The 13,518-nt window shown below is 31.5% G+C and overlaps 1 long non-coding RNA gene across 1 annotated transcript; it reads right to left on the bottom strand.

The window, feature by feature from the left end:
* Positions 1-4,377: 4,377 nt before the first annotated feature.
* LOC143054732 (uncharacterized) lies at positions 4,378-8,979 on the bottom strand. The gene is made up of 2 exons (XR_012971807.1): positions 8,880-8,979; positions 4,378-4,742 (listed from the first exon to the last, which is right to left on the bottom strand). It is a non-coding gene; the product is annotated as an uncharacterized LOC143054732 (long non-coding RNA).
* Between the last annotated feature and the right edge of the window lie 4,539 nt (positions 8,980-13,518).

The following is a 13,518-nucleotide window of genomic DNA, read 5'->3' as shown; positions in this document are numbered from 1 at the left end:
ATGATAACATACATACGAGTTTCAATAATTCGTAATGTGACGAACAGATATTCAATCCGTTTTAGTTTTGAAACATTGGTATACGAATTGGATAGCACATCTTCTGATGAATTAAGATCACACAAAACTCATGTAAAACCTATGTTGGGTTGCTCCAACTTCTGAAGAATTTTTTTTTCGTATGCTATAATAAGTATAACTGATGTATCAATAACGACAGGCATTCATTACGGTTTTTATATACAATTGAGGTTTCATGGTTTGTATGGTTTTTTTGTGTGCCTCGTGTTTGGTTAATTTGTTTTGTAATGTTAAATAAAATGTAACAATGATTCAAAAGGGTGAGTTTCGACTTTCTTTGATATTGTATAATATTATCATGTGCGATGCAAGGTCCGTCAGAAGCTATCTTTATGTAAGAGAGTGATCAAAAGCCATGATAAACTTTCAGCGCTTTTTAAAGTATGATGTACTTACGTTATCATATCCAAATTAATTTCTGAACATTTTTACTTTTGTAAAAAGCTGAAAAATAAAATATATATAGATTTGTAAAAGGGAGTATATAAAAATGAAAAGGCGAATATGTCAAAGAGACAACAACCTTACTAAATAGCATGCAAAATACAACCCGTGACCACCAAAAAGCCCAAGCTGGTATGTAATCAACTAATTATGTATGTACTAGTTCAGCGAAATGGACACCATACTAATCTCCGAAACATATAAATGAACATGAGCTTGAAAAACACACAAGACAAACAAAGGCCATGCAGGTTTTTGATCACCGCAATAATACGTACATCTTTAAACAGTAGACAAATTAGAAATGTGTATACTAATAGATGAAAATCGCACGGTATTCAAAAACCAGTTGTTGGCATGACACGGGTTATGTTCTTCTCATATATGTTATGATGGTATGATACTAAACCCCTAACGGGAAGGATTGTGCCTGATGTTCATATGATGAAATCATAATCTTTCAGTCAGTTTAATTGAAGTCTGGAGCTGGCATGTCAGTTAACTGCTAGTAGTCTGTTGGTATTTATGTATTATTGTCATTTTGTTTATTTTCTTTGGTTACATCTTCTGACATCAGACTCGGACTTTTCTTGGACTGAATTTTAATGTGCGTATTGTTATGCGTTTACTTTTCTTCATTGGCTAAAGGTATAGGGGGAGGGTTGAGATCTCACAAACATGTTTAACCCCGCCGCATTTTTGCGCCTGTCCCAAGTCAGGAGCCTCTGGCCTTTGTTAGTCTTGTATTATTTTAATTTTAGTTACTTGTGTACAATTTGGAAATTAGAATGGCGTTCATTATCACTGAACTAGTATATATTTGTTCAGGGGCCAGCTGAAGGACGCCTCCGGGTGCGGGAATTTCTCGCTACATTGAAGACCTGTTGATGACTTTCTGCTGTTGTTTTTTTCTATGGTCGGGTTGTTGTCTCTTAGGGACATTCCCCATTTCCATTCTCAATTTTGTCTTTTTGAAGAATGATAGAATATAAATCGCTGATACATTTATTAAAAGGTAATTATATATGAATCCTCCACTGAATGTTAAGCAACCAACAACCAATCTATGAGTCTATAGTTGCTCTGGTTTCTTTGAAAAAATAATAATGATGATAATAATTATCTTAACAAAGAAAACAAACTCTGCACAAACTCTACACACTCCTGGCTACATAAAAAAAATCAGAGCAAGTCAAAACAAAACAAAACAAAAACCTGATACATGATCATAACATTTGTTTTCGAAAGATTATATCTGTTAATGTGGTTTGGGTGTCTTCCACCATCTTGGATTTTAAAGTAGCATAGACTAGTTGGTCTATATCTTTGATGAAATGTGCCAATTTTGAGAGAAGGATGTAATTCATGTATAAGACGTTAGAAGTGAATATAGAAAATGATGTGTTTAGTATGATATTTACGGCTGTATTTTCTAATAATAACCACCATATTTGTGTTTTATTGATTTTTTCACATTTGCCTTATAAGCTTACAGGGATAACTAAGATTGTAGGGGAGATAACTCTGATAGAGTTTTTTTTTTTCAAATAGAAAGTTTTGTAAATTTACTTATTTTAATTTGTAGCAAGAAAACAAGTTCGGTGACCACAATTTTTTTATGCATAAGCTATACAAAATCGGATAATTTTGCACAACCTGTAGTGTGAATAAGTCCGGCGACCCAGGCTATTTATTATATTTCTGAAAAAGCATAATAAAACTTCATTTTGACAAATTATAAAAAAAATTCTACGCAATGTCTCACTCGCTCTTGGCTATACATTTTACCGAGCTATTTTACAGTAATAATCACTATTTTACTTTTTTCTTTAGGTTTTTATGAAACTTTCGCATTGAACATTGCAATTTTAAGCAGTTTACCGTTCAAATAAAATGTTTGAGAAACTAGGTTCACCCGCAGATAACAACATAAGAAACGACTAAAGCACGATAAAAACCACGAGGACGTATTTTATCAAAACAAAATAGTTATAAATACGTCCTTGTAAAATAGATTAGATATTGTGTTGATGTTTTGTATGTTGAATACTTTTTCAATTGAATTGCCTTACAGCACAATTGAGGGGTAAGGCTAACAGTAGAAAGGCTAGGAAAAGCCACAGGTAAGTAAACTAAGTAGAAAGATTAAGAAACTCGCTATTTTAATAAAGAAAATATCAAAGTAATGACATTACAATTTTACAATATAATTTCAAAGTTAAAAAAAATTGAAAACATTAATAAAGTACAATATATAATTACAATTAATTGTTGAATAATAAAATAATTATTGTTATAAATGTAAGCCTTGTAAGTTAGAATACTGAAATATTAGTTACTTATTTTAGATATAAATTATTTTCAAACTAAGAACTCACCTAGAAAGATCAAGAAACTCGCTATTAATGAAATATAGTATAGAAGAATTTGTTTTTGAAAATATACACAACATGATATACAACAATCATAATTTATATACTTTAAGATATTTATAAATGTCAATATAACTAATTTGTTTTGTTCAAATAACTTAACAACACTCAAAATTGTCTACGTAGTTTGACCATTGTCTAAACACTTGCTACTTGGCATTTTCCATCAAAATTAAGTAATAGTCAATTTTGGTCCGAACTGAACACAGCAAAAATTGCATACCTGTTTTTCATGCGTAAAACAGGCGTTTTACGTATGTTAGAAAACGTACGTAAAACGCATATTGAGGACCACGCATGTAAAACGCCCGTTTAAAACGTATGAATTACGTATGTTAGACGCACGTAATACGTGCGTTAAAATTGTACGTATAACGCCCGTTTTACGTGTAAACGCACGTTAAACGCCTGTTAATTTCTAACAAATCATGCGTTTTACGTATGTTTTTTTATGTCCTCAACACCCGTTTTACGTATGTTTTTTTATGTCCTCAACACCCGTTTTACATATGTTTTTTTGTCCTCCAACACCTGTTTTACGTATGTTTTTTCTTTCTCTGCAACAACTATTTATACATGTTTTTGTAGTCTTCAAAACCTGTTTTACATGGGTTTTTTTCCACAGCACCAATAGTATGTATGTTCTTGGTTTTTTTTTGCATCTACACCAGTTTAATGAAATTTTTTTTTTGTATGGGGTAACGCATCATCTGTTTAACATTTTTTGTTGTCCACAACATCCAAAAAATTTCCAAACACATTATATATATGATTTTTTGGAATTTTTTTTCTGGTTGGTATAAATGGATAAACCATAGATATTTGTCTTTTCTTACGTAAACACTAACAATTTGATTCTTTTACATATCTTCATGTATGTATATAAATCAATGAGTATATATCCTTGTAGTATTTAGTTGGAAATCAAAATGACAACATTTAAATATGATAGTGTTGTCTGTCCTTTTCAACCTTTGCCTCCCTTCCAGAACTGTTTTTGGCAAGGCATACATTTACTGTGCGCTATCTTACAATTAGAATTGAAGCACAATATTTTATGACAGCCTATACAAATGATCTACATCCATGAAAAAACCCTCATAAGAAAGATTATCAATTACCATTTAGAATGGACTATTTGCCTTAAACATGTTAAAGATGTCTTTTGGTCTTTATGCTGGTTTAATTGATGTATACGCAATATCTCCTTTTTTATATTGAAAAGAATTGGTTATACTCAAGCCAATGTGAAGAAGAAAAGGTACATGTATGTATTAAGGATTAGACATCATCTTTTTCTGTTGGTCAATGGAATTTTTTTTCACTACAATTGTGCTTTGAATTGATTGTTGGTTGGTTGGTTCTATGATAGAATTTGCAAAAAGACCTCAAAATATGATGGTCATATAAACACTACAAATTTGGTTATTTCAATTCTATTTATTTAACAACTGCATTTATTTTGGGACCCGATATTCACAATCATACAAAATGTGTGTACCATAGTTCTTATTTCATTAGCATTATGTGGTATTTAAATGTACTTGTGGTTGACATATATACACTCCAAGTTTACTCTGCCTTGCTCTTGGTCTCACAAAACTGTTTAACTAGTACATGTACTGTTAGTATTATTTAAACTGTTCTCCTGTTTACAATATTGTAATTTTTGCACATGAATTCCTTCATTTACTTGAACTTCTCCTTGTAAGATTCCAAGGTCATGATGATATAATCCTGTTGTTCATAATCAACAATCCATCCTTCGAAAGATTTCTTCAGCAGCTGTAATGTAAAAACAAAAGAAAATGTAGTTTGGTGGACCGTGGGAAATCATTTTTTTTAATGGAATAGCAAAGTATACTTAAACATAATTTTTATTCAAATCCCAGCATGAATATATGTAGATGTTTGTCAGGAATGGAGATATGTCCTTTTTATAAATACAAGTCTGCTTTACTTATCTCAAAACTAAAAAGTCTGATATACATGTATCAGTGAATTACTGTAACGCAATACACCAAATTAGCCTATTGCTAATATCATATCTGAGTAACTGACCATTGGTCATTCTTAAAGGCTGTACAGTCTCTTGTGGTGAGTTGTCTCAGTGGCAATCGTACCACATATAATCTAATTTTTATACAAGTTAGAAAACTGTACATTGACTTATCAGTATGTATCATAACTAGAGACTGTGTCGCTCACCTTGGTCTATGTGCATATCATAAATGAAGGACACAGATGGATTCATGACAAAATTGTGTTTTGGTGATGGTGATGTGTGTGTAGATCTACCTATACTGAACATTCTTGCTGCTTACAATTATATCTATCTATAAATTAATGAACTTGGCTCAGTAGTTAAAAAAATATTGTGAAAATTTTAAAAAATTGACTATGAAGGGCAATAACTACTTAAGGGGTCAATTGACCATTTTATTCCTTAACTATGTGTAGGTCTTACTCTACTATACATTATTGCTGTTTACAGCTTATCTCGATCTATAATAATATTCACGATAATAACCAAAATCTGCAAAATTTCTTAAAATTACCAATTCAGGGGCAGCAACCCAACAACCGGTTGTTCTACTCATCTGAACATTTCAGGGCAGGTAGATCTTGAATTATGCTCTAAATGCTTTGGTTTCAGAGATATAAGTCAAAATCTACATTTTACCCCTATGTTCTATTTTTTAGCCATGGTGGCCATCTTGGTTGGTTGGCTGGGTCACCAGACACATTTTTGAAACTAGATACCCTAATGATGAGTGTGGCCAAGTTTGCTTTAATTTTGCCAAGTAGTTTCAGAGGTTAAGATTTTTGTAAAAGTTATCAACGACGGATGCAAAGTGATGAGAAAAGCTCACTTGGCCAAGGCCAGGTGAGCTAAAAATGAGGTTCAGGTCAAATGAACACTGCAGACACCACCTACACTATGCAATCATTCCTAGCTACATATATAGTTGATAGATTGATTATAGTATCTGGGAAAAAGACATTACCATGAAAACTAACACTAACCAATGAACAAAGAATGAGGTCAAGGTCAGATGACACAGGTACACCTTACAATATTCCATACAATACATATATTTGACCCAATTGTATATAGTACAAATGTAGTAGTATCTGAAAAATAGACCATACCTAAAAAAATTAACATTGTCCTATGAACCATGATAAAGGATGAGGGGCAGATAAAACCTAACAGACAGACATATATTTTCATCCTACAAACATAGTATAAACCATATATACAGATGATCTATTGCTAATGCAGTATTTGAGAAACCAACCAAACCACACATAAAATTAATATTGACAAATTAAATGAACCATAAATATGAGACATGATAGCAGCCAGCACGAAGACAATAGATAAGGAAAAACTGTACAGTTGATAAAAACTAGAGAACCTGTGTCTCGCTCACCTTGGTATATGTACTTATCAAACAAAGGACACTCTACAAAGTTAACGGCTGAAGACAGACCAAGATTCAGATTAATACTGCCGGACAGATATGCAAATCATCTGACACACCAAATATATTTTAATTTATGGAAGATCCCTACTCAGTTTCAAAATATCAAGCTTTTCTTAATACTAGTACATAGAATGTATATCGATAGGTGATTAATAAAGGAACTAAAAAACAAAAAAAATATATAGGCCAATGTGCTTGTTTTCCAGATATTAGCCATTTAAATTTGGGCAGGAAAATGTTCTCTCTTTGATTTTTTATAGCTTTATCAATGACAATTTAAGTTCTACACCAGATGCTCCGCAGGGCGCAGCTTTATACGACTGCAGAGGTTGAACCCTGAACGGTTGGGGCAAGTATTGACACAACATTCAAGCTGGATTCAGCTCTAAATTTGGATTGTGATTAAATAATTGACACAGCATAGGTTTCGGACACAGAATGAATGTGGTCTAATGAACTTAAAATATTTTTTTTGCCTTTGAGCAATTCACTATGCTGTTGAATATTGATTCTCTCAAAAAAATGTTTGAAGAAATTTTCTTTTTATTTATGAAATAAAAAATGAGAAAAATTTACCCCCCCCCCCCATATTTGTTTTTCACATCCCCCTTTCCCTTTTTCCAAAACTGATCTCAATTCAAATTTCTAATGGAGTTTGCAACAATAACTACTCATTTAAATACATCATAAAATATTAAAATGTAACAAAAGGTGCTTGTTATCACTGAACAATGCTGAATGGTAAAAATTGTTTTAATTTATCAGTTGGTAGTAAAAGTGAATATACATTGTATATTGTATAAAACAATGATTTAAGAAGTTGATTCAACTACTATTCTGGACAAAAAAAGATAATAATCAATAATCAATTGAAAATTTCTATATTTCTTGCTATTGCGCAATACTGTGCAATTGAAAATATTTGCTATTGCACAATACTGTGCAATTGAAGATTTCTTGCTATTGCGCAATACTGTGCAATTGAAAATTTCTTGCTATTGCACAATACTGTGCAATTAAAGATTTCTTGCTATTGCTGAATACTGTGTAATTGAAAATTTCTTGATATTGCACAATACTTAATGTAATAATTTTGGATCCTGATTTGAACCAACTTGAAAACTGGGCCCATAATCAAAAAATCTAAGTACATGTTTAGATTCAGCATATCAAAAAAGCCCAAGAATTCCATTTTTGTTAAAATCAAACTTAGTTTAATTTTGGACCCTTTGGACTTTAATGTAGACCAATTTGAAAACGGTACTAAGCATTAAAAATCTACATACACAGTTAGATTTGGCATATCAAAGAACCCCAATTATTCAATTTTTGATGAAATCAAACAAGTTTAATTTTGGACCCCGATTTGGACCAACTTGAAAACTGGGCCAATAATCAAAAATCTAAGTACAATTTTAGATTCAGCATATCAAAGAACCCCAATAATTCAATTTTTGTTAAATCAAACTAAGTTTAATTTTGGACCCTTTGGACCTTAATGTAGACCAATTTGAAAACGGGACCAAAAATTAAGAATCTACATACACAGTTAGATTCGGCATATCTAAGAACCCCAATTGTTCAATTTTTGATGAAATCAAACAAAGTTCAATTGACCCTTTGGGCCCCTTATTCCTAAACTGTTGGGACCCAACCTTCCGTAAGTGGTCATAAACCTTGTGTTTAAATTTCATAGATTTCTATTTACTTATACTAAAGTTATGGTGCGAAAACCAAGAATAATGCTTACTTGGGCCCCTTTTTGGCCGCTAATTCCTAAACTGTTCAGACCTCAACTCCCAAAATCAATCCTAACCTTCCTTTTGTGGTCATAAACCTTGTGTCAAAATTTCATAGATTTTTATTTACTTAAACTAAAGTTATAGTGCAAAAACCAAGAACATGCTTATTTTGGCCCTTTTTGGCCCCTAATTCCTAAAATGTCCCCAAAAAAATCCCAAAATCAATCCCAACCTTCCTTTTGTGGTCATAAACCTTGTGTTAAAATTTCATAGATTTCTATTCACTTTTACTAAAGTTAGAGTGCGAAAACTAAAAGTATTCAGACGACGTCAACATCATACCAATATACGACCAAAATTTTTTAATTTTTGCGGTCGTATAAAAACTATTAAAAAAATAACAAAGATTTTATAAGACTTTTCCAGACATGACAGATGGCATATAGTTTTACATCTAAAATATTTATAGAAAGAAAAATGGGGGTCAATTGGGGGAATTTTTTAAAGACGATAAATGAATAAAACCTGAGGATTCTGATACTCTGACAAAAATCACAAAACATGACAAGCAAACATCCTTAAAGTAATATATATAGTAAATGATAAATTTTGTAGACATGTTTGGAAATTGTCTTTGAATAACTCAATGTATCCTATATATATACAATGTATGCATCATTTATATTTACCTAAAACATAATTTTCTTTTCTTTTAAAAGCTTGTTAGATCTATACTATAGTATATACAGGATCTGATCATACACCAAAGAACATATTTGATAAACCTAAGGAAAGAAAAAATAATAATAGTTTTATATAAATTAGTATATAAAAAATGTTTTTTTTACCCTCCCTTAAATAGATGATTATGAAGTTTATGTTTAACTGTTACAGTCTTTAAATAGTATATACATGTATATGAGTGGCTATGGCGCGGAATCAGGGTCAACAATACTTATTTACGTGATTGTGAATCTGCTATTAAACATGTCGCCTCTTGTTTTTGGTGGTTTACTGTTGTTCAGTCTTTTATAATTAGTTTTCTAAATAGTGGTGTGTGGACTTATGGTTGTTTTTTTTTGTTTTGTAAGACATAAGTTTCACTTCCTCTTGTAAGTTTTGAATGTCTCTTTTAATTTTTCTGTATCATCATGACCATTCTTTTTAAGATTAACAACTTATGGAAGGAGTTGACAAGACAATTTTTGTGCTGTTAAGCTATAGTATTGGTTGACTTTGCAATCAAATTTGAAGTTAAACAAGTTTTTCAGTATATAGTTTAACGACCAACTATCGCTAGTTTTCGCCAAATTGCTGATATGATGCATGATTTTAAGGTAATTTTCATTCCAGCTATTTGACCTTATGACCTATTTGTTGATCTTGTCTTTTTGAACATAAATATCGGGGCGTTTTATAGATGACTATGAAAATTCATCACACCTGCATATGGAGTATATATTTCCCAATTCAAAAGATAGTCCCTATTTCCTGTCATGATTTTCTTGATAGAGAATTGCTGCTCAAATAGCGGATAATTTTTTTTTTAATTTCCGACAGAAACGCGTTCCATAATAGATATTACTACACTGTTTGTTTTTTTTTAATTTCTAGTCGCAAATATTACAGTAGTATCAGCAATGCACATACAAGAAATACAAGACGGAACCCAGAAATATTTGAATTCATACAGATTATTTTTCTTTAACTTAATGGTTTCGCATTTGATAATTGGGAGGATTGGACAACGTTTCAGTTTGCTTAGAATGTAATTTAAGACTGATAAAAAACATTGCTTTAAACCTGTTATTTATAAATGTATGAGTACAGTCATTTTTTTTTTAAATGAAACATTTCACTTGTTCTATACACCAACAGAATTATCTTTCGATAGAAAAATCATTACAAAATGACTTCACTTCTTTAAATATTTAAATTTTTTTTCAGATTTATTTCATTCTCATCATCAATTCTATTCATTCAATTTATTATATTTGTAATGAACTTTTTTTTCATGATAGTTGTCTGCCATAGAGTGATCGAATTGCCATTTACCATATTCAGATTAAGTCGTAAGAACTGCTTCTCTTTGGCGACATGATTTAATTCATAAGAATACCAAACAGTTGTCAGAAAATATCACTGGAGATCGAACAATAAAATCTTAATTAAGTACGATACAAAACACAGATTTATGCTAGCATAGAAATCTCCAATTTAGAAATCTCCACTGCATATATTTACAATGGCATATTAGAATGTTGTCATGTGTTCTTACTGTTGGGGCAATAAATTTATCATAAATCATTTCAAACCTGTTCAAACTTTGATTCTGAATCAGCTTTTTTTTGTAGTGATGTATAAGTACCCTACCACGTCTACTCTGTTTGATTTTTTCAATTCATATCCAACTAATAAGTTGAGTCTATTCAGTTGTCAGAAAATATCACTGAAGATAAAACAATCAAATCTTAATTAAGTACGATACAAAACAAAGATTTATGCTAGCATATAATAAACTGTGCTTTGACCATTACAATTGTTCAAATAAAAAAATCTGAATGAGTGGCATAGAAATCTCAAATTTAGAAATCACCACTGCATATATTTAAAATGGCATATTAGAATGTTGTCGTGTGTTCTTACTGTTGGGGCATTAAATTTATCATAGATCATTTCAAACCTGTTCAAACTTTGATTCTGAATCAGCTTTTTTTTGTAGTGATGTATAAGTACCCTACCACGTCTACTCTGTGTTTTTGTTTGATTATTTCCATTCTTATCAATCTAATAAGTTGAGTCTATTCATCTGATTTTAAAAGTTCGTTCTTGTATTGTACAGTTACACCACTGTCCAAGGTTAGCGGAGGATTGGGCTCCCGCTAACATGTATAACACAGCCACTTTCTGTATGTGCCTGTTCTAAGTTAGGAGCCTGCAATCCAGAGAATGTCGTACCTTTTTTTCTGAAAATCATATTTCATCACTACTGTGATATATAGTTGTTAATTTCTTTGTCACTTGGTCTCACGTGGAAAGTTGTCACACTGGCAGTCATGCCACATTTTCTTTTCTTTATAATTATTCATAAATGATTTCATATAACATTAACACACATACACTGTGAACGAGGTTCCATAGGTTTATGTTCCAAACTTCAAACAAATTTTAATTCCTGTCTTAAATGTAGTATTTAGTTGTTGATGGTCTCCCGTTTCCTTTACGTATAATAGGTTTTAGAGTGAAAAGAGTACCGAAACATCTTGAGTGATTTCCAGGCAAATAAAATGCTAAATATTCAACAAAGCCGCTATCTCAAAACTTTCCACTCACAAATAAATCAACATCTTCAATCATGCGACTATTCCAAACATTACGCCAAAATCCTTTATTTGGTTTATTCATGCTTTTTCTTTTTGATATATAAGAGAATTGTATTGAGATAAATTTTAGAAAATAATATTAAAAAATAAAGGTTTAACTTACCAGTTTCACAAGTTGAAGGACTATCTAGTTGACTGTTAAACATTCTTTCTGTCCTGGATAAGATTGTTCATAATTCAGACAAGAACGTAAAGACGACATAAGTCCTAAAGCTATAACATATCATTGTGCATTCTCCCGTTATTCTACATCTCTAATACTTTTTTTTTACTTTTGGTTTTTAACAGCATTAGACATATAAGGTAATTGTCCAAAGATATTTCAGGACAGAAAGATGATGACCCGCACTATCGAATATAAGAGACGTATGCATACTATACAGGCAGTTTAAGTACTAGTGTAAATAATTCTTGATTATGTTAGAACGATAAAGGCCTATTTCTGAAAAAGACTTCCCATACAACGCATAGATATTTTGAAAAATTGAAGAAGTAATCTGGAAATTTATACAATTTATTAATACGCTTCTTTATTCAAATTATTAATTGCTTCAGCTATGAAATAAATATGTGTATGGTGAAAAACAGTTGTTTTGATTAAATTGTACAAGTAATTCGGTTCGGTAACTGAATTAATTTGATTAAACTGTTTTGGCCTTTTCAACTTTTTTGGATTCGAGCGTCACTGATGAGTCTTTTGTAGACAAAACGCGCGTCTGGTGTATATACTAAATTTAGTCCTGGTATCTATGATGAGTTTATTTACTAAAAGTTTCAAGTGATGAAGTTGAAATCATCTGCAGTTGGTTGATCGTTGTGTAATATCTGTGTTATAGTTGAATTTTTCTAGTTGTTGTTACCATATTCCCTTCCTCTTTTTCTCAAAAATGATCTACGCTAAAGGCCTGTTTATCCCCAATGCTCTTTCGCGCCAGTAAGAACCCGATTGTTGTGGGGATGTATAAGTACAGTGCCACATCCACTCAGTGTTTTGTGCTTTGTATTGATCTGTTTAATTAAGCCCTTTTCTCAATTTTTTTAGTTTTTTTTTAAATTTTAGTTCATTTCTATGTTTTGGGGTTGAGGATGACAACCGTTTTCGCTGAACTAGTATACCCTTTTGTTTAGAGAGAAGCTGAAGCCCGTCCCCGGATACGGAATTTTGAAGACCTATTTGTTTCCTTGTGTTGTTTTTGCTCTTTGGTCGGATTATTGACCCTTTGACACATTCCTGGTTTCTATTCTCAATTCTATTATCACCGGGTTGTACTTACAATAGCAACTCGACTGGTGACACATTTTAAGTATGATCTGCTTACCCTTTTGGAGCACTTATATCAACCACGGTTTGTGATTGGGGTCGTGTTGCTCAGTTTCGTTCTCCATGTTGTTGGGATTTTTTGTATACTGTTGCATGTATTTGTTTTGGTCGTTTTTTGATTTTGCCATTGCGTTGTCAACGTTTTACCTATGAGTTCGAATGTCTGTTTTTGGTATTTTTCGCCCCTCTTTTATAAATACTAAACAATGATTTTTGTATTCATATTATGATTTTCTATGGTGCATTTAAATCCCTTGTATATGTTTGATTTACATGTACACCCTGTTTGATCTGTGATCTTATAAACACTCTTTAAATCACGAATTCTTAAATTTCAAAAACTGTACTACGTAACCTTATCTTATATGATGAACTTTTATGACAGTTTTGTGTACACTAAATATCAATTGTCTAAAACGGACAAATACAATACAACACACTACTTATTATAAATGCGCAATGCGTATCCACAATTGTTTAATACAAAATATATTCTGCATATTGAATCAACTATTCAGATACCGTTTGTAAAGTACTTAACATTGTAATGGGAGATAATAACAAACTATGTAATTTTGGTAAGCTCTTTTAATTTGTTATGCACTTCATTTTTATGCATCAAAT

The sequence above is a fragment of the Mytilus galloprovincialis genome, chromosome 12 (genome assembly GCF_965363235.1).
Source record: "Mytilus galloprovincialis chromosome 12, xbMytGall1.hap1.1, whole genome shotgun sequence".
NCBI lineage: Eukaryota > Metazoa > Mollusca > Bivalvia > Mytilida > Mytilidae > Mytilus > Mytilus galloprovincialis.
Note: the sequence above shows the minus strand (reverse complement) of the source record. Positions and strands in the feature narration are given on the sequence as shown.